Source organism: Antechinus flavipes, chromosome 3 (assembly GCF_016432865.1).
Source record: "Antechinus flavipes isolate AdamAnt ecotype Samford, QLD, Australia chromosome 3, AdamAnt_v2, whole genome shotgun sequence".
Taxonomy (NCBI): domain Eukaryota; kingdom Metazoa; phylum Chordata; class Mammalia; order Dasyuromorphia; family Dasyuridae; genus Antechinus; species Antechinus flavipes.
Window position 1 is genome coordinate 178,289,443 of NC_067400.1, and position 19,418 is coordinate 178,308,860.

At 36.0% G+C, this 19,418-nt stretch overlaps 1 protein-coding gene across 3 annotated transcripts in view; it reads right to left on the reverse strand.

Annotated features, from left to right (window-relative positions):
• NCK2 (NCK adaptor protein 2) overlaps nt 1-19,207 on the reverse strand; it is a 193,052-nt gene extending 173,845 nt beyond the window's left edge. For 2 of the 3 annotated variants that reach the window (XM_051984306.1, XM_051984307.1), the window contains exon 1: nt 18,960-19,207. The gene's annotated coding sequence lies outside the window, so the exon portion shown is untranslated. The remainder of the gene's footprint in view (nt 1-18,959) is intronic. The other variant, XM_051984308.1, reaches the window with a different exon arrangement.
• Between the last annotated feature and the right edge of the window lie 211 nt (nt 19,208-19,418).

The following is a 19,418-nucleotide window of genomic DNA, read 5'->3' on the forward strand; positions in this document are numbered from 1 at the left end:
ATAAGTGTGAATATCAGAATTTTAGTAGAAGACCTTAAGATAGTATAATTCAACCTCTCACTGTACAACTAAGGAAGCTGAAATCCAAAGAGATTAAGTGACTTACCTCTGCTCAAACAACTGGGAAAGGCAAGAAAAAACTCCAACTCCTGATCCTTTGTACAAATCAAGTTATTTGAATGTAAACTAGCTATGCCACAGGTATTCTCACAATGACATTTTAAAATTAACAGAAATACACTTTATCCAAATCCAATTTAGCGAGCATTAAAGGAAGGGACTGAAAGAAATGATTTGTAGCATAAATATAAAGCCTAACAACTGAGTGATATTTCTAGATTTTCTATGAGCCTTTCCATAAAGTTCACGTATACTTGTACATTTAATACCTAAAGTTTGTCCAAAAATATTGCTTCAAACAAAATAACATTCAAAAATATAGAGAAAAGAATTTTAAGAGGGAAAAGAGAAGGTTTTTTTTTTAATTTTTTATTTAAAAGCAATTCAAAAATTATATAGCTACAATCTGAGTAGAAAAAGAAGCTGTAGGAAGTCCTGAAATGAAATGGAAGAGAAGTGAAACCAAAAATCATTTTGAAATAACTGTTAAATCAAAGTCAAAGAATTAGAATATATATGAGAACTGGAAGGAAATAGAGATTTAGACAACTTTCTTTCTCATTTTATATATGAGGTTAATAGAGGTCCTTTGAGGTTGTCAGTTAATTAATAAACATTTATTAAGCATCTACTATCTGTTAGGTACAATGTTAAGTACTGGAGTACAAAAAGATGCTTTTCAAGGAGTTCTTGATTTAATGAAATGAGTTGCCCAACATCGACCTTCAATTAGTGACTGACAGATGTGGGATAAGAATAAAGATTTTCTAAATTCACACCAGCACTCTCATTTCAGAAGATGACCAGAAGCACTGTTATTCCATAAGCAGCAATGATAATGATTTTCAAGGCCACATGTAATTAGAACCCAAGTCTCTTAATTCTAAGTCCAATGCTCTACCTACTATACCTTATATGTAGTAGCCTTAAAGTCTAGGAAACAAACAAAAAAGATCCCATTTCTAAAGCAGGGGAGAAACATCAAGAGCATTGGTGAAGAGAGCAAAGAGCTTGACTATCTTAAATATTATTCATTAAAAAAAATCTAAAAACCAACTTCCAAATTATAGTTTTCCCTTTTCCTTTAGTTTTCCCTAGAGGGTAGTACTTTTATTTCCTCTCCCCTAGAAATTTTATTTTGGTCTTTTATAAAAGAGGAACTGAAACATCCAAAAGTCTGGAGATGTGATATTATCTATCTCTCTCTCTCTCTCTCTCTTCTCTCTCTCTCTCTCTCTCTCTTTCTCTTTCTCTCTTAGACAGACAGACAGACAGACAGACAGACAGACACACACACACACACACACACACACACACACACACACACACACAAAATCAAATTGAGTCCAGAATATTATAATCCTTAGTAGCAACAAAAAAACGAGTTAAAAAAATTGTTTATGGGTTATGAACCATAAACAATTGACAACTGTGGATCTTCCAGGATGAGTACATAGATGGTTGTGTTTATAGAAAAAGGAAACCAGACAAATATAAAAAGTAATCCTTTATTAAAAGAAATTAGCCATTTTCCCTTCAAATTATCTCCTTATGAGTCGGTTCTGATGCTTTCAGTAAAATTTCTGCCTGTCAGGATGCTCATGGTACAAACCTAAGAGTGTTCATACAATCAATATTTGTTGAATTCAACAAATATGAAAGCACACATGCATAATCCTTAGCATTAATATGATTTCATGTAAAGAAATTATGGTCTAACACAACATTTGTAAATAGGAACTATTGTTTCATTATCTTAAGGACATTAAAAAAAATTAGGAATTAAAGGATTTTAATTACAAAAAGGTCAGCTGTGTAAAAGAGTACCCATGCTGGTAATTCAAAAAGTTTAACGAAGCATAATTATAGTCACTGTATACACTTCTAAATACTAGAGCTGAAATTTCAATCTCAGCCTTTAGATATCAAAAATTAGCCTGATGTTCCCCTTAAAAAAATATTTAGCTTTATTTTCACAATAGAGCTTTCATTCTCTGACCCAAAAGAATTATAAACTGAGGAGTTCCCACCTAAGTACTGGATTGATGGCATATCTACTAATCAATTCCAAATTAGAACCTTCTTCAAGGAAACCGTTTTTGTCCCTCCCTCTATTCCAGGGGAGGAACTAGTCTATCACAGAAGTCAGTGAAAATGGAATCTATTATTAGGATGAGAAACTAGTTTTTGTAGCTGAAGCACAGTAGACAACACAACTAAATCTAGGGAAAGCAGATCAAGTTTATCAGAGCTTTTTCAACAAAACATAACCCAAGCAGGACATACCCAAAGAAAATTCCTATGAAGTCCTTACTGTATCTTACCTACTGATTCATAAAAACATAAGTATAGCACAGAAAAAATGGATTAGTACTAATTATCTTGACCAAAGTACAGGAGATTTTTCCAAATGTAGGCAATGTGAAAAAGAGGCAACAATTGCATACCAAGGAATGACTGTCAATTGAGAGGTACCAAAAAAAATTAGAGGGGATAAAGAAAAAAAAATAGAGAAAATCCATGCTGTGTCAAGAGAATGTTTTGAGAGGGACAGACAAGAAATATAAAACTAGTCAAGAAAAATAAGGAAAACTGGAAAGGTCCCTAAGAATCAAAAAGATGGATTCATTTCTGCAGCTGATAGACCAATTTCAACCTTGCAATTTCTGCCCCTTCCAAAAGGTCAGCATTCAGTTCCCTTTTGAAACACTGTCTCCATAATTATTTGCTATGCGCCTATCAACTTCACCCTTGTAAGAGGAGTCTGAAGGGTAGTTATAGGCTTTACTAATTCTGATATCAATGTTCCCCAATCAGTTTCAATCACTCAAAAGGAAGTGAGGAGCAGGAGTCATCATTTTTGCTCCCTTCAGGGATCAATACTTCAAATATTTTTAAAAAGGCTTGAAACAGGGACATTGTTTGTTAAGATTATGATTTTCTGTAAAATTAACAAATTGGCAAGATCAACAAGAATGACTGCTTTTGCTGTCTCCTGCAGCTGGGATAAGTCATGTAATTAAAACATTTGTTAACTCCCTCAACTACTGGACCGAAATTGGTAAGAACAGTATAACCAGAGTTAGGATATATACCTTGCAAAAAAAACCATTTTCTCTGTGACTTAAAATTTCTTTTTGGTTGTCTTTAAAGAGTGCCTTTACTGCCATCTTTCTCCAATAACTGACTACCTAACTGTATACTTAATTGTTCTGCCCTTCCAGATTATAATATGTCTTAAAAACAAAACAAAAAAGCAAACCAAAAAGGAAAAAACCCACACAACTCTATTTCATGTCTAAAAATCTATTAGAAAACAATCCCTTCCTCGGAGTCCAACAAGAACAGTGGAGTCGACATCCCTTATATGACAGAATCTCAGAACTCCATTCCATTTACAAATTGAGTTGTAAACAAGAGTAAGTAGTTGTTGAGTCATGTCAGCCTTGTCTGATTCTCTTTGATCCCATTTAGGATTTTCTTGGCAAAGATACAGGAGTAGTTTTTGCCAATTTCTTCTCCAATTCATTTCACAGATGAGGAAACTGAGGCATACAATTACAAAGTTAAATGACTTGCCCAGTTTGCCACATAGCTAATAAGTATCTGCAGCTGATGCCAGACTGGGCACTGAATCCACTGTGTTACCTAACTGCTCAAGTATGCATGGATTACAAGAGAAGAAAGGCAGGACAAGTTTATAATCGGGAAATTAAATTACTCTGTGAGTGCTTGATATTAAACAATTAAACAATTAGACAACAGCAAAGGACATACTTTAATATCAGTAACTCATATCAAAATAATAAAACAAATTATATTACATACCCTGGAATAGGTTAAACGGCACAAAATAGGAGAGCAAGAAAACTAATGTATTTATACAATCCTAGAGAACCAAGTCAAATCACATTGTTGAAAAGCTACAAACACAGACGTGTGTCCACACACATTTTCAAACTGTTTCCAAATTTGCTTTTATAGCCACCCCTCCCCCATTTTAATATCTTAAGCATTCTGTCCCATCTCACCTGTCCATTTAATTGACATATCCATCCCTCCCACACCAGAAATGCAGAGCCAGAGGCATAACCAACAAAAGGATGAGGGCCACCAAAATTCAAACATAAAGACCAACTAAATCTCATTAAATTACAACATAAAAATGGTTGAATGAAATGTAAATTTCTTGTGTTTCAATTTGTAATTTACAATTATTTTAAAAGGTCCATAAATATTTCTCAAATTTAGTATCTTAACAAATCAAACACAATGTTTTTATTTTTTTCCCCTGTATTTTAGGACCCTTCCATATTAATAATTTTAGCTTTTCTCTCTTTGAACCAGTTAAATTTAACACATAGAAATTAAGCATTGAAATCATTCAGCAAAACAAAGAAATTTTAAAATAACTCCAACTCCCCATTTTAGAAAATAAACTAATATAAATTCATCTTTGTAAAAAAAAAAAAAAAAAAAAAAAAACTGGTACATACAGCTATTTACTCTTCTTTGTTGAATCTCATGCTTAATATTCCAAAATTGTTTAATGTACAGAAAAATGACTTATCTCACCATCCAATTCAACATTTATTAAACAATATACTATTTACTAAAATAAGAAAAATATCATTTACCAAAAATCTTGTATGACCTTTACCACTCTTAAGTCTCAAGTTTCTTCATCCGTAAATTGAGCAAGATGACTATGATAATTTCTAAGATTTAAAGCTATTAGAAACCTATGATCCCAGTAGTATGACTCTAGCCTTCATGGAACTTATAATCTAGTAGAGGTGTGTGACACATTCACAGAATATGATGGAAACTGAATGAACTGAGTTTGAATTGTGACTTTTATGTCTCCCTTTTACCATCTCTGGGCCTCAATCTCCCTCAAAATGCAAAAGGAGGGGGTTAGATTAGTTCAATGGTGTCAAATCAAATAGCAAGGGATCCCTACTATTTCTAATAACTTAGAAAAGCACAAATGACCATTATCTATGTTGATTTTTATTTATTTTGTCAAACACTTCCCAATTACATTTTAATTTGATTTAGGACTCAAAGAATTTTGCTGCAGGAAAATTGACAGCCCCTTGACTAGATGACTTCTAAAGCTCCTTGCAGTTATCAATCTATAATTCTAATAACTATAATTTTTGTTGCTGTTCAGTCATTTCAGTTGTGTCTCTTTCTTCCTGACTCCATATGAAGTTATCTTGGCAAAGATATTAGAGTGATTACTCTAATATGACATTTCCTTCTCCAGTTCATTTTACAGATGAGGAAACCAAGTCAAGCAATGAAATGGCTTACCCAGAGTCATGAATGTAGGAAGAATCTGTCAAGACTTGACACTCTAACCACTGAAAAAACCTAGCTGCCCCCAATAACTATAGTACAAAATGGACTTTCACCACATAAAAGCCAAATATTACATAAAGCCTAAAAGAGAGGAAAATCTTGGGTTATCAAGAAAAACTTCTTTAAAAAGGAACTATTTGAGTTAAGTCTTTAAAAATAAGTAGGAATTCAAAAGCCTGGTACTCTTCACACTAAAATATTATGAATATATCTAAAACTGTATCTCACTCCTTTTAAGCCATTGCAAGCTCTGAAAATATATGATAATTTAACATGAAACATTTGTCCACAAAATGCTTGGAATTTTAGAATAATTATAGCTTCCAGACTGCTTTTCTAGGTAACAACTGATGGGAAACACCAACTTTTTAAGCAAAGGCTAAATTTAAAAGCCCAAACAAAAGGCATCAGGATCCACTGTATAGTATTTTGAAAAACTGCAATAGATATGTCAAACCTCAAACTCAAGAGCTTGAAACTCAAGAATCAACTTCCATTAAAAAAAAAAAAAAACTATTTACTTAAGATTGACGAGTATTCCTGTTTTTGACATTTGGTTTATTCATATATTATTTACTAAGTGTCAAAAATGTGCAAGATCCTATGTGACAGTCACTGCAGGAGAAACCAAAGGGTAAAGTCCTCATGAAACTTACTGAATTAGCAGGAAACATGAAATATATATACAAATTAACTACAAATTTGAATGACCAAGTGAATTAAGGAAGATAGCCAAAAAAATCACCAAGATAAAAGGAAGACAACACCTTTAGATAATGGGGAGTTATCCACATAGGTGAGATCTGTGAGATCTGGGAAGACTTAATGGGAAAGATGGTATTTTTGATGGGAACTCTGGACCAGCTTGTGGTAAACCACCTCATTCTCAGGAGCTGCTAAAACTGCCCTTCCACTTGCTAATGTCAACCAACATGGGACTCAGTTTTCCCAAATTGTCTTTAAAACAGTCTAAATTTCTCAGTACACAACCTGTCATTCCCTAGGTCCCACCTTTATTTCCCCTTCCTCTCTCAGAGGTCCTTCCTGGTTCCTCCCCTTCCTACCTAGATCCAGCCCCCTTGAGCTATAAAAGTCACCTCCTCACAAAAAGCAAATTGATCATCTATGACTCTGCCTTGCCTAGTAATAATTTGTTTGAGTCTGTGTACTATTCACATAATAAAATAGCAAATCTTTGTAATCTGTGATGTCTGTGTCATGGTTGCTTCATGTTGTGAACCAAATATTGTACTCTTTTTATAATATTCATTTACAATTATGATCTCCCAAATCTACTTCATATTTGTATTCTATATTATCCTTCCTGATACCTTTATTATCACTTCATTTTGCCCTGGGTATGGAAGGACAAGAACGAATAGCATGAGTAAGGAAAAGGGAGCACCCTATGAACAAAGACATAAAGACCAAAGTATCAAAGCATACTGGAGAAAAGGAGAGTTCAGTTTGCTAGAACATTGCAAAAAAGGAAGAATAAATGTTTTCAAATTTATTTATTTATTTATATTTACAAAACATATGCATGGGTAATTTTTCCAACACTGACCCTTGCAAAACCTTTTGTTCCAAATTTTCCCCTCCTTACTCCCATCCCCTCTCCCAGCTAGCAGGTACTCCAACACATGTTAAATATGTTGAAATATATGTTAAATTCAATATATGTATACATATTTATACAGTTATCTTGTTGCACAAGAAAAATCAGATCAAGAAGGAAGAAAAAGAAAAACTGAGAAAGAAAACAAAATGCAAGCAAATAACGACAGTGAAAATGCTATGCTATGTTGTGTTCCACACTGTTCCCACAGTTCTCTCTGGGTGTAGATGGCTCTCTTCATCACTACACAAGTGGAACTGGTTTCAATCCTCTTATTGTTGAAGAGAGCCACATCCATTAGAATTCATCGTTCTATAGTCTTTTTGTTGCCATGTATAATGATCTCCTGGTTCTGTTCATTTCACTCAGCATCAGTTCACGTAGATTTCTCCAAGCCTCTCTGAAATCATCCTGCTGGTCATTTTTTACAGAACAATAATATTCCATAACATTCATATACCACAATTTATTTAGCCATTCTCCAATTGATGGGCATCTATTCATTTTCTAGTTTCTAGCCACTACAAACAGGGCAGCCACAAACACTTTGGCACATGTGGGTCCCTTTCCCTTCTTTAAGATTTCTTTGGGATATAATCCCAGTAGAAACAGTGTTGGATCAAAGGGTATGCACAATTTTATAACTTTTTGAATATAGTTCCAGATTGCTCTCCAGAATGGTTGGATCCATTCGCAGTTCCACCAACAATGTATCAGTGTCCCAGTTTTCCCACATACTCTCCAACATTCATCATTATCTTTTCCTGTCATCTTAGCCAACCTGACAGATGTGTAGTGGTAGATCAGAGTTGTCATAATTTGCATTTCTCTGATCAATAGTGATTTGGAGCATTTTTTGATGTAACTACAAATAGTTTCAATTTCTTCATCTAGAAAGTGTTAATCTCCTTTGACCATTTATCAATTGGTGAATAGCTTGAACTGTTTTGAACTATTATAAATTTGAGTCAATTTTCTATATATTTTAGAAATGAGGACTTTATCAGATCCTTTGGATGTAAAAATGTTTTCCCAGTTTATTGCTTCCCTTCCAATCTTTCTGTATTAGTTTTGTTTGTACAAAAACTTTTTAACTTAATATAACCAAAATTATCTATTTTATGATCAATAATGATCTCTAGTTCTTCTTTGGTCACAAATTACTTGCTCCTCCACAGGTCTGAGAGGTAAACTATCCTATGTTCTTCTAATTTGTCTATAATATCATTCTTTATGTCTAGATAATGAACTCATTTCGACCTTATCTTGGTGTATGGTAACAGGTGTGGATCTATGCCTAGTTTCTGCCATACTAGTTTCCAATTTTCCCAGCAGTTTTTGTCAAATAGTGAATTCTTATCCCAAAAGCTTAGGCCTTTAGATGTGTCAAATACTAGATTGCTATAGTCAATAACTATTTTGTTCTGTGAACCTAACCTATTCTACTGATCAACTGCTCTTTTTCTTAGCCAGCACCAAATGGTTTTGATAACCACTGCTTTATAATATAGTTTTAGATCTGGTACAGCTAGGCACCTTCACTTGCTTTTTTCTTCATTAATTCCTTTGAAATTTTTGACCTTTTGTTCTTCCAGATGAATTTTTTTTTCTAATTCAGTAAAAGTTTCTTGGGAGTTTGATTGGTATAGCACTAAATAAATAGATTAGGTAGTATTGTCATCTTTATTATATTCACCCAACCTATTCACGAGCACTGAATATTTTTCCAATTGCTTAGATCTGACTTTATTTGTATGGAAAATGTTTTATAAGTTTTGCTCATATAGTTCCTGATTTTCCCTTGGCAAATAGATTCCCAAATATTTTATACTATCAGCAGTTATTTTAAATGGAATTTCTCTTTGTATCTCTTGCTGTTGGATTTTGTTATTGATATAGAAAAATGCTGATGATTTATGTGGATTTATTTTGTATCCTGCAACTTTGCTAAAGTTGTGGATTGTTTCTAATAGTTTTTTAGTTGATTCTCTAGGGTTCTCTAAGTATACCATCATATCATCTACAAAGTGTTTCCTCATTACTTGCTCTAATTCCTTTAATCTCTTTTTTTTTTATTGACAAAGCTAGCATTTCTAATACAATATTGAATAGTAATGATGATAGTGGGTAACCTTGTTTCACCCCTGATCTTATTGGGAATGGTTCCAGTTTATCCTCATTACATATGATGCTTGCTTACTGGTGGTTTTAAATAGATACTACTGACTGTTTTAAGGAAAAGTCCATTTATTCCTATACTCTCTAGTGTTTTTATTAGGAATGGATGTTGGATTTTATCAAATGCTTTTTCTGTATCCATTGAGACAATCACATGATTTTTGTTAATTTAGTTATTGATACAGTTAATTATGCTAATAGTTTTCCTAATATTGAACCAGCCCTGCATTCCTGGTATAAATCCTACTTGGTCATGGTGTATTATTCTGGGGATCATTTTCTGTAATCTCTGCTAATATTTTATTTATGATTTTTGCATCAATATTCATTAGGGAGATTGGTCTATAATTTTCTTTCTCTGTTTCCAACCTATCTAGTTTAGGTATCAGTACCATGTCTGTGTCATAAAAGAAATTTGGTGGGAGTAAAGGAAGAATAATTTAAGATATGGTTAGAATGATAGGGGAAACCAAATTTAGGATTTTTTTCTTGCAGGTAACAGTTCAGAAAACGCCAAAGAACTACAAGAAGAATTCACTCAGTAAACATCAAGTGGCTACTATATGTGCTAAGTGCTGCAAATATTTTTTTAAAAAGGCAAAAGATAATCCATACTCACAAGGAATTTCCAGTCTAAAGGGGGAGAAAGCAAGGTGTACATAACTGTTTAAGAAAAAGATCAAAACATAAGACATTATAAATAATCAGAAGGAAAGCCTTAGAAAGATAAGGGAAAGCTTTCTATAGAAGGTGGGATTTTGTCCAATTCTGCATGAAGCCAGGAGACAGAGAAAAGGGAAAAAATGCAAGAGATACCATGGATGTCAACTTTTAAGAACTCATCTATTCAGATGAAGGAATTATGGTCAAAGGAAATCAAACATAACTGGTAACGAACTGAACTCCAAACTTTCTGTCATGGAGAGGGTGAATAGACTGTAGCAGATAGAGATGTTTAATCATAATTATTTGCATATCACAGTTTCTCAATATACAGAAAATTTGGTAAGGGAACAAGGAAAATTTGTATCCTTCCCTATTTCTGTTGAATTTTGCCAGAGTCCCAAATGAACCACCTCAGTCTAGCCCTAGCTAGTCTCCTCACTCTCTCTCAATCCACAAATCCACTCTTTTTCTCCCTGAGGCAATTGGGGTTAAATCATATAGCTAGCTTGAAAAACCAGATATGACTCAGGTTCTCTGGACTCATAGGCCAGTGGCCTATCTACTTCACCAACTAGCCTCTACATATGCAATTAATTGCTAGATGTGGTTTTTTCTACCTCACATTTTTCAAATTCAACCCCTTCCACCCATGCAGCTATCAGATTAATTCAAGCCCTTATCACTTTTCACCTAGTCAATGCAATGGCTCCCAAATTAATCTTTCTGTTTACGTCTCTTCCTATCCCAAACCATCCTCCAAAGCAATCAGAGTGACTTTTCCTCAAGAGTAGATCTAAGTCACCCCCCCATTCAAACTTGGGAAGTTCCCTAGAGCCAGCAGGATAATACATAAACTTTAGAGTTTGATTATGATAATCCTAAATAGTCTGGTCCAAACTCATTATACATTATTCTCCTTCAAGAACACTAAACTTTTTTTTTATTATTATTATTTTTACTTCTCTCCGGGCCCCCTTTTCCATTTCCATGATGATTTCTCTAGTTCTAAGTTTTATCACCTTTCACACTCATGCTGTGGTTCAGTTGTGCCTGACTCTTCATGACGCCCTTTGAGTTTTCTTGGCAGAGATACTAAAGTATTTTTTTCCATTTTCCTCTCCAACTCATTTGACACTAAGATCAATAGGGCAAAATGTCTTGCCCAAGATCACAAAGCTGATATCTAAGATCACATTTGAACTCGGGTCTTTCTGACTCCAGCCAGCCACTCCATCCATTGTGCCATCTAAGACTCCAAACTGATCTTTTCCTTTTTTTTATATGAGTCCATCTCTCTCAACCTTCCTATCCACTAATGCCTGGAATGCTTCCACCTTCACTTTAGCCTCATAGGATCTGTCATTTCTCTCAGGTACAGTCCAAATGCCACAGGGAGCCTTTCCTAGTACCACACTCCTCTCTATGCCTATTGCCCCCTTTCTCTAATTTATTTTATATTTACCTTAAATGTATATGTTATCTTATCCAATAGAATATAAACTCCTTTTGTATTGTTATCCTCTGGGCCGTGCAATAGTAGGTGCTTTATAAATTGTTGATAAATTTGAAGTTTAAAATCTGACCCAGAACTTAGTATTCTTCATAACAGGCTCAATGTATGCTTGCTAAATTGCTCTAGATTAAAGTTGAGAAATTCCAAGGATAAGGAGACAAAAAAGAGAAACCAGAGAAAGGGACAAAGAAAGTGTCAGAAAAGAATGCACTATCACTAGAGTCTCAAGAGAATTAACTTGTACTGAATACTGGAAAGAAGTCAGAGAGGATTAGGACTGAGATAAAGCCATCCAACTAAGAGGGAAAGTGGACAGTCACAAAACAAGGTTGAAATATGTAACAAGCTGCTCGTGATATTTTAGTATCTATTTTGAATATAATAAATAAAGAATGATCTGATGAAATTGGGCAGCATCAGGATTGATTTCAAAATTTGAAGCAATCATAAGAAAAAGTTAAGTCTTATTGAATTAATTTGTTCTGACCAAATCATATTTCACCACTTAAGAAGGATCTGATCCCCTTAAGTACTTTGACGAGACATCACCTAGGAACACTAGAATGCTGTAGATTTCTAACATGACAAGAGTAGAGAGATTAGAAGCCTTGGGACTAGGAAGACCTAAGTTTAAATGCCATTGTGCTGGCTGTGTGACCCTGGGAAAGTCATTTAATCTCTCTCATTTCTGCCGGCAATTCTTTAGAATTCTTAAGAGATAGAGAACATGCTAATCTACACTGGTAGCTCTAAAGTTCCCCATATCAAAGAAATCACACAATCCAGTACTTTATCTCTACTGACTAACCCAGACTTATATGTTTTGTTTTTAATTCTTCAATATACTCTCAAACAGTAACGTTAAGTCAGAAATTCCAATAAGAAATGCCAATGTGCCACACACTATGCTAAATGCTAGAGATAGCAAGAAAGGCCAAAAACAAACAAACAAACAAAAAAACCTAGTCCCTCCCTCAAAAAAGCTCCCATTCTAATGGAAGAGACAACATATAACTATGTACAAATAAGATTTTGACAAATTTAAACTGGAGAAAATAAATATTTATCATAATAATAAATAACTATGATACATATTATATAAGCATATATATGCTATATAAATATATGTAATTATATAATAATATATAATATATTATGTATAATACATAACTATAGTTATATAAGAATGTTCTCACCACAGCTATAACTGCACTGTAACTATTACTAGTTATTGATTTCAAAGACCAATTTCTCCTCCTGTTGATGGAAACAGCGATATTTCCTGAAATAATGAATTTGGAAAGCTTGGTAACAGAAAAAAACAAGAACAAGCTATTCTCAATTGCAGAAGGAATCTCTTCAGAACACCATTAGATTTCCATGTGAAGCAGAACCAGTAAGTTGTGCTACTATTACACAAGTGTTTTAACAGTCACTTTTCTGCTACCCAGTATTCCTTTAAACCAGTACTAACTCCAGTAGAAATGACCAAAAACAAAAAAAAGTTAACATTAGGCTTTGCAGAATCTTGAAATACCTCCTGAGTTGGCAAAAATTAAATTATGTTCAATATATTTTTAGCATTAAATATAAAGCTGATAGTACTCTGATTTTATGATTTATAATTATATATGATTTATTTTATAATGGCATAAAAAAACTAACAGTAAGGAAACTTTCTCTTTCAACCAATATAAATCAGCACCTGCTCAATTGATAGTATTAGTTGTATGGGGTACATAGAGATTAAGTGTGTTATCCAGGATCATACAGCCAATATGTGTCAGAGGTGAAACTTGAAATCAGGTCTGGCTGACTTAAACTGCCAAATTACACCAGGCAGTGTCTAATTTAATCCATATATGCTATTTTAATTTATTAACCATAATCATGCCTTCCCTTACCAAATTAGATAAGTTTATTATACTTAAATTCTTAACCCTGCCAATCCTTCACCTATTAAAATCGCTAAATATACATGAAGGGATAAGGATAAGAAAATTACTTGGGGCATTCTAACAGGCTGACACTAAATAAATGAAGTGCTTCACCCAATTTTCTTACTCTGTGTTGACTTCTAGAAACAACTAATCAGTAGACAAGTAAAACACTGAATCCACCCACTAGAAGATTTATTTTGTTGTTTTGTTTTGTTTTCATGACAAAATATGACTGGAAAAAGTTTTATGACAAGCAATGGAAAGTTTTTCCATTATAAAGACATACTTTTAAGCAAAATGGTACTAGAAAAGGTTTTCAAACTTGCTAAAATTAAAATCTCAGGGCATTACAAAATTGAACAGATCACCTACAAACTTATCATCTGTTATTATCCAGCAAATACTTGAGTGCTAATAGCAAATAAGAACTAGTCCTTATACTGAAGCTGTACACAGCACTTTGATTTTCATCTCATTTTACAGATGAGAAAACTGAGGCTGAAAAAGATTAAGTAACTTGTCTCATGTCACATAGCTACTAGATGAGTGGGAATTTGAACTCCGGTCTTCTATCTTCAAATCCAGCATTCTATAGATGTCAAGTTTCCTGCCATGAGGAGTTTACAATGTAACATGGATATCTTAACACAAATAGCTATAGAACAAGACATAAAAATATAAGTGCCATGAACCAGGGGTATAGCAAAATTATATCCTACATAAGGGATGTGATAATGTTCAAAAAGGTAAACATTCTGAGCAGAGAAAATGACATGAACAAATTCTGGTTCACTTGGAAAACCAGTTATATAGCTCTGGCTTCTTTAAGTAGGCAATAAGGAAATCATTGATGAGCAGCTAGGTAGCACAATGGAAAGAGGGCTCAGCCCAGCTTGTTGGAAGAAAAACATCCTCCGGAGTTCAAATCTGGCTTCAGATACTTACTAGTTGTGTGATCCTGGGTAAGTCAGTTAACCCTCTTTGCCTCAGTTCCCTCATCTGTAAAAATGAGCTAGAAAAGGAAATAGCAAACCATTCCAGTATCTTTATCAAGAAAATCCCAAAAGGGTCACAGAAAGTCAAACATGTTTGAAAAACAGGGAACCATTCAAAGTGTCTAAAGACAAAGGTGCCATGATAAGAACCATTAAGGTAATGAGATATTGACAGTAAAAGAAAAAAAAAAAAAAAATCAAAGGAGAGTTTTTAAGGTTTCTTGATTTTTAAAAAGATCTCTTAAGAAATTTTTTCCTAGCTAATTATCTCTTTGAACTGTCTTAAAATGTCAAATGCTAATGATTAATGATAGCCTATTGGCACTGAGTAACTATAAGTTTATTTTTCCACGACAGAAAAATAATTTTAGTAGCATGCCGAATAAACAATTCACAGAAAAATAGTAATTCTTATGAACCAATGGAGAATACTTTCACATCTGAAAGATAACACTGTACCAGCTAAATGAATATGAACATAAAAAGCTTTTGTCATCTCAATAAACAAAAACAATTAGCTATTTACATTTATATAGTTCCTTGAAATTATAAAACCTTTCAAACATCTTGTTATATTTCAGGAGCTCCTTTCAAAATTTTACAACTTTACAAATAAAAAGGGGGGAGGAAACAGAGATAGAATATGAAAGAATGAGAAGATGGTGTTGGAAACTCCCAGGAAAGAAACTCTGATAACTGAGATTAGAAATAGATCTACAACTTACAGTTTTAAAGAATTGCTTAGAGCCCTGAGAGGTTAAGGGATTTTCCCATAGTCACAAAACCGGTCTATATAAAAAGTGAGACCTAGGTTCTCTGAACAAGAGATCAATTCTCTATCCTCTTCACCAAGCTAGCTTTTAAGAAAGAAATGATCATTATCTCATTAAAGTATTAATTAGGCTCCCACAATGTTCAAAGCATCCCAGAGAGCAAAAGAGGTAACATGTATACTTTGCTAGGCTTTCTCAAATATCTGTCAAAAATATGTCAAATATCCCCTGAGTACTGCTTCAGACGTTTAGCTTTCACTTATAACCCAGTCAGCAGAAATCCTGACAACTTCCATTTTCACTGAAATGTTTTCAAGAACCAAATTTAATTCATATGTGGAAATGTGAAGCAAAGTGGTATAAGAGGATAGAGAATAAACCTTGTGCCAGGTACAACTGGGTTCAAGTTCTACATAATAATCGTGTGACCTTGGGTAATTTATAAACACTTCAGTGCCCCTGACAAGAGTCTAAGTTTCAAAAAATGTCTAGAAAATAGTACAGAAAGATAATTTTTTCAAGTAATTATCTATACAAAACTTGTAATTGCTATATAAATATCTATAAGCATATTTTTTTTTTATTATTTACAGCTCAGGGTTAATAATGATGCCTTCAGGGAGACATCTTGATATTTTAGTGAAAGAAAAATTCAAAATGAAAAAGTCATTGCAGAAAAAAAGATTTGTTTACCACTAAATAATATAGGAAGAAGAAACCACTCTGACTCAATGAAGCTGCTTACTTTGAAAACCAATTCAATGACTTCTGGAGTTGCCTGAACTTTATGCATCTGGGCTACCAAGCACATTTCACAAATATTTGCAGCTAAGACCTTTTAAGCAAAGTTTGAAGTATTTCCATAACTCATTTTCAGAAAGAAACAATCTGATGGCCCCATTTGCAATCCATCTGAACAAGAATACATTTTAGCTTCCTCCCTCACTGGAGTGATCTGTGGGTAGTTTCCAACTCATTTAAGAAAAACCTCAGCTTCCCAGATCTCAAAACTTCCTCCCCAATAAAGCCAACAAGCACTCTTATACTATAAGGTCATTAAATCTCACTTTTAAAGTTACAGACCCATCTCCCCAAGCACTATTTCTCCCCCAAAGCTCACTGCAGCTTTACCAATTAAAAGTGTTCCTATCACATAGAGCTATAGCCAGAACAAATTACATAAATGCAAAGGACAGAGGTAAAGTAAAAGGTTTCAGGTAGTAGAAGGCAATTAAGGAATCCTTAGGGGATCATAAAAGGTTATATATAATCTGTATGTGCCCACCAGTATGTCTACTCAAGAATCCAACCAGTGTACTTAATGCTTAAGGATAGCAGATATCTTGAAAACACCCTTACACAGTTTTTGCTGATTACTAGAAAACAGCAGTAGTGTAAATGACAGAAGTTCAGAAATTTTCAGAAGTTAGGTATAGATTAAAATTTTCAATTAGAAGGGTGATTAAGTACCTTCACAAAAGCAAATGATAACCAGAAATATGCCAAAAGGCAAGATTGAGACTAGTGCAAACTGGTTTTAGGAAGGGTAAGAGATTGAGCCTGTGATTTCATTAGTGTCAAATTCAAATGGAAGCCTAGGGCCATTAATTCAAACAGAAGGATCCCTGGGGGCCACATATTGATTTAGTTTTAAAATGCAATGTTATCTGTTTTTCTGTGTTTTTATTTTTTAATTATATTTTGATCTGGCCACATGTGCCTGGGTTTAACTAGGCAATGAATTAAGGCAATGGTTCTGAAGTGAGGAAGGGACTGGACCTATGATTGGAGTAAATAAACTTCTATTGTTGCAGGTCAGCAACTTTTTTTGAGCTGCACTGAAACGCTAAAAATGAAATGACTTGTCCAGTGTCACACAGCTAGTAAATGGGTACAACTGAATGGTTGCCTTTGCAACCTAGTGTATCTCAACAAACTGTGCCCAGTTTGCAGATGCCCAGCTCCACCATGATATGGTGGGTAGAGACTAGTCAGAAACCTTGAAAGTCCTGAATTCAATCCAAAAGTCCTGCCTCTGCCTCTGACCTGTCACACACTCTCAAAACTTTGAGAAGTAATAATTTGGGTTGAAGAAAATGTACATTTATAGTTTATTCAATCATCTTCAACGTTTGATCCAAGAACACAGGCTAGGATTCTGTTAAGCATATTCCTTCTATAACATTGGAGGGATTTTTGTTATTACACAGTTTTTGGCACCTCTTGCTTCTTGCCAGGTTTAGATTCCTCCATCTTCCGAAGAAAATTAAGAAAATTGGTCTATTTAGAAATATACTAAAGAAATAAGTGAACATTTGGAAAAGCTCTTCTGAATTTGGGGGGATAAAAGGGGAAAGAACAGTTTATTCAATCAAATCACAGATCCTATCCTTTCTGACTCCAAATGTAATGCCTTAATGATATACTGCCTCCCTGTCAGGATCTAAAAAATCAACTAGAATCCAGAATCTGGATGATAATTAGACAATGGTTTGAAACAATCATACACTAGGTGGGAAAGCAATACAAGTCAACTAAATGAAGACCAGTTATGTACATCAAAACCACTCTATTAAGTTGTTTAAATGCTTTGCTCATTTATGTCAGGTGTTTTAGTATTCACCAAAATAAAGACGTCAATTTTCTCCCGCATTTTAACAGTTTACCAATTAACGTGTTTTGCAAGTGAAATCTCTCTACACAATTTAAAAAAAAAAAAAGCTGTGTTTACGTGCAATTGCCTTCTGTAATACGAGAGAACCTAAAACTATTTAGAAAGTTGGGTTCAAGTAACAAGTGCAACTAAGTCTTGTAAATAATGTGGCCCAGGACCGATTATTTGAAATCTAGTACGTTATGTGCCTTTGGCAAACATTACTTCTGTGAGACCTGACGGTAACGTTGTGGGCACAAGAGGTAAGTAAGGCTGCTGCTTCTCCAAATCCTCCTTTTAATCTAAGGTTCTGGACCCCAGCAGTTATATAGCTCTCTACCCTACACCCAGCTCAAACCTAAGGAGCTTCCTAGCTTTGCGGAGGAAGAGCTACTTCCCAGGAGGCTTGGGAGCTCAGCGCTTCCTGTCTCCACCAGTCAGGAGCCACCACCAGCCGGGAGTCCCAGAGACTAAAACCGCTGCTTTATCTCCGCCCCATCAACCTCCCCGGGCAAATTCTCTCTTCCCTCCTCAACAGACCTCTACCACAACCTATTTCCTTCTTCTTATCATTTAACAATGCTGAGCAAAATACCCGAGCCTGCACCCCCAGCTATCCACTCCACCTCAGGGCTCCTAACCTGAGCAGAACCAGCCCACCAGGTCCGTGCCCCCGCCCCCCACCTTTCCTCCTCCTCCCCGGGCGCTCCACGCACTCCACCTCCAAAACACAGCGACACCCACCCAGGAGGCAAAAGAAAGGAGAGAGGGGAAAAAAGACTACCGGGGAGGGATGAAAAGGATGGAAAAAGAGGAGAAAGAGGAGTGTTTAAAAGTGTAGATGCCTCAACGAAGGGGAGGGGGCTCCCCGGGCTCTAACAGACTACGAGGGTGGGGTGTGGGGAAAAGGGGCTGATGCGAGCAGAAGAGAACCCCCCCGCGCGCCCAGCCCCATCCACCTTTCCTCGCTGGAAGGGGGCGCCCCACATCAACTCTTTTCAATCAGCCCAAGTTTCCGGCGGTACCCTGTACCCCAAACCCACGGATTTTTCCCTTTCCCACCCCCCAGCCCCGCAAGTGTGCACAAGGAGCCCCTCCTCTCCCCGTACCGCTCTCCATCCCAGCCCGGCTCCTACCTCCCGAGTGGGGGTGGGTGATGGGGGGAAGAAGGGGACGCCCTCCGCCGGGAGAGCGGAGGCGGAGCGCAGAAAGCTGCCCGTGGGGTAGAATGAGGCAGAAAGCACGGGTGCGGCCCCCCCACCCAAACTCACAAGAGCTGGGGAGGGGTCCCCACTGGCCCGGCCGGCACACTCAAGCCCAGACAGAGAAGGCGGCGACGGCGGCGGCGGCCGGGCTCCCCCGCCAAAGGAGGCTCCGCTCTTTGTCTCCGCCGCTCCCCCTCCTTCCCCTCACGGCCGCCGCTGACTGCTGCTGCTGCTGCTCTCTCTGCCGCGGCTGCTGCTGCCTCAAGCTCCTGCCGTCGCCGCCGCCGCCGCCGCTGCTGGTGTTGCTGCTACTGCCGCTGCTGCTCCCGCTCCCCCTCCCGCGGCGGAGGCGGACTCTCCCGAGGGGACCGGGATGCCTCTCTCCTTCTA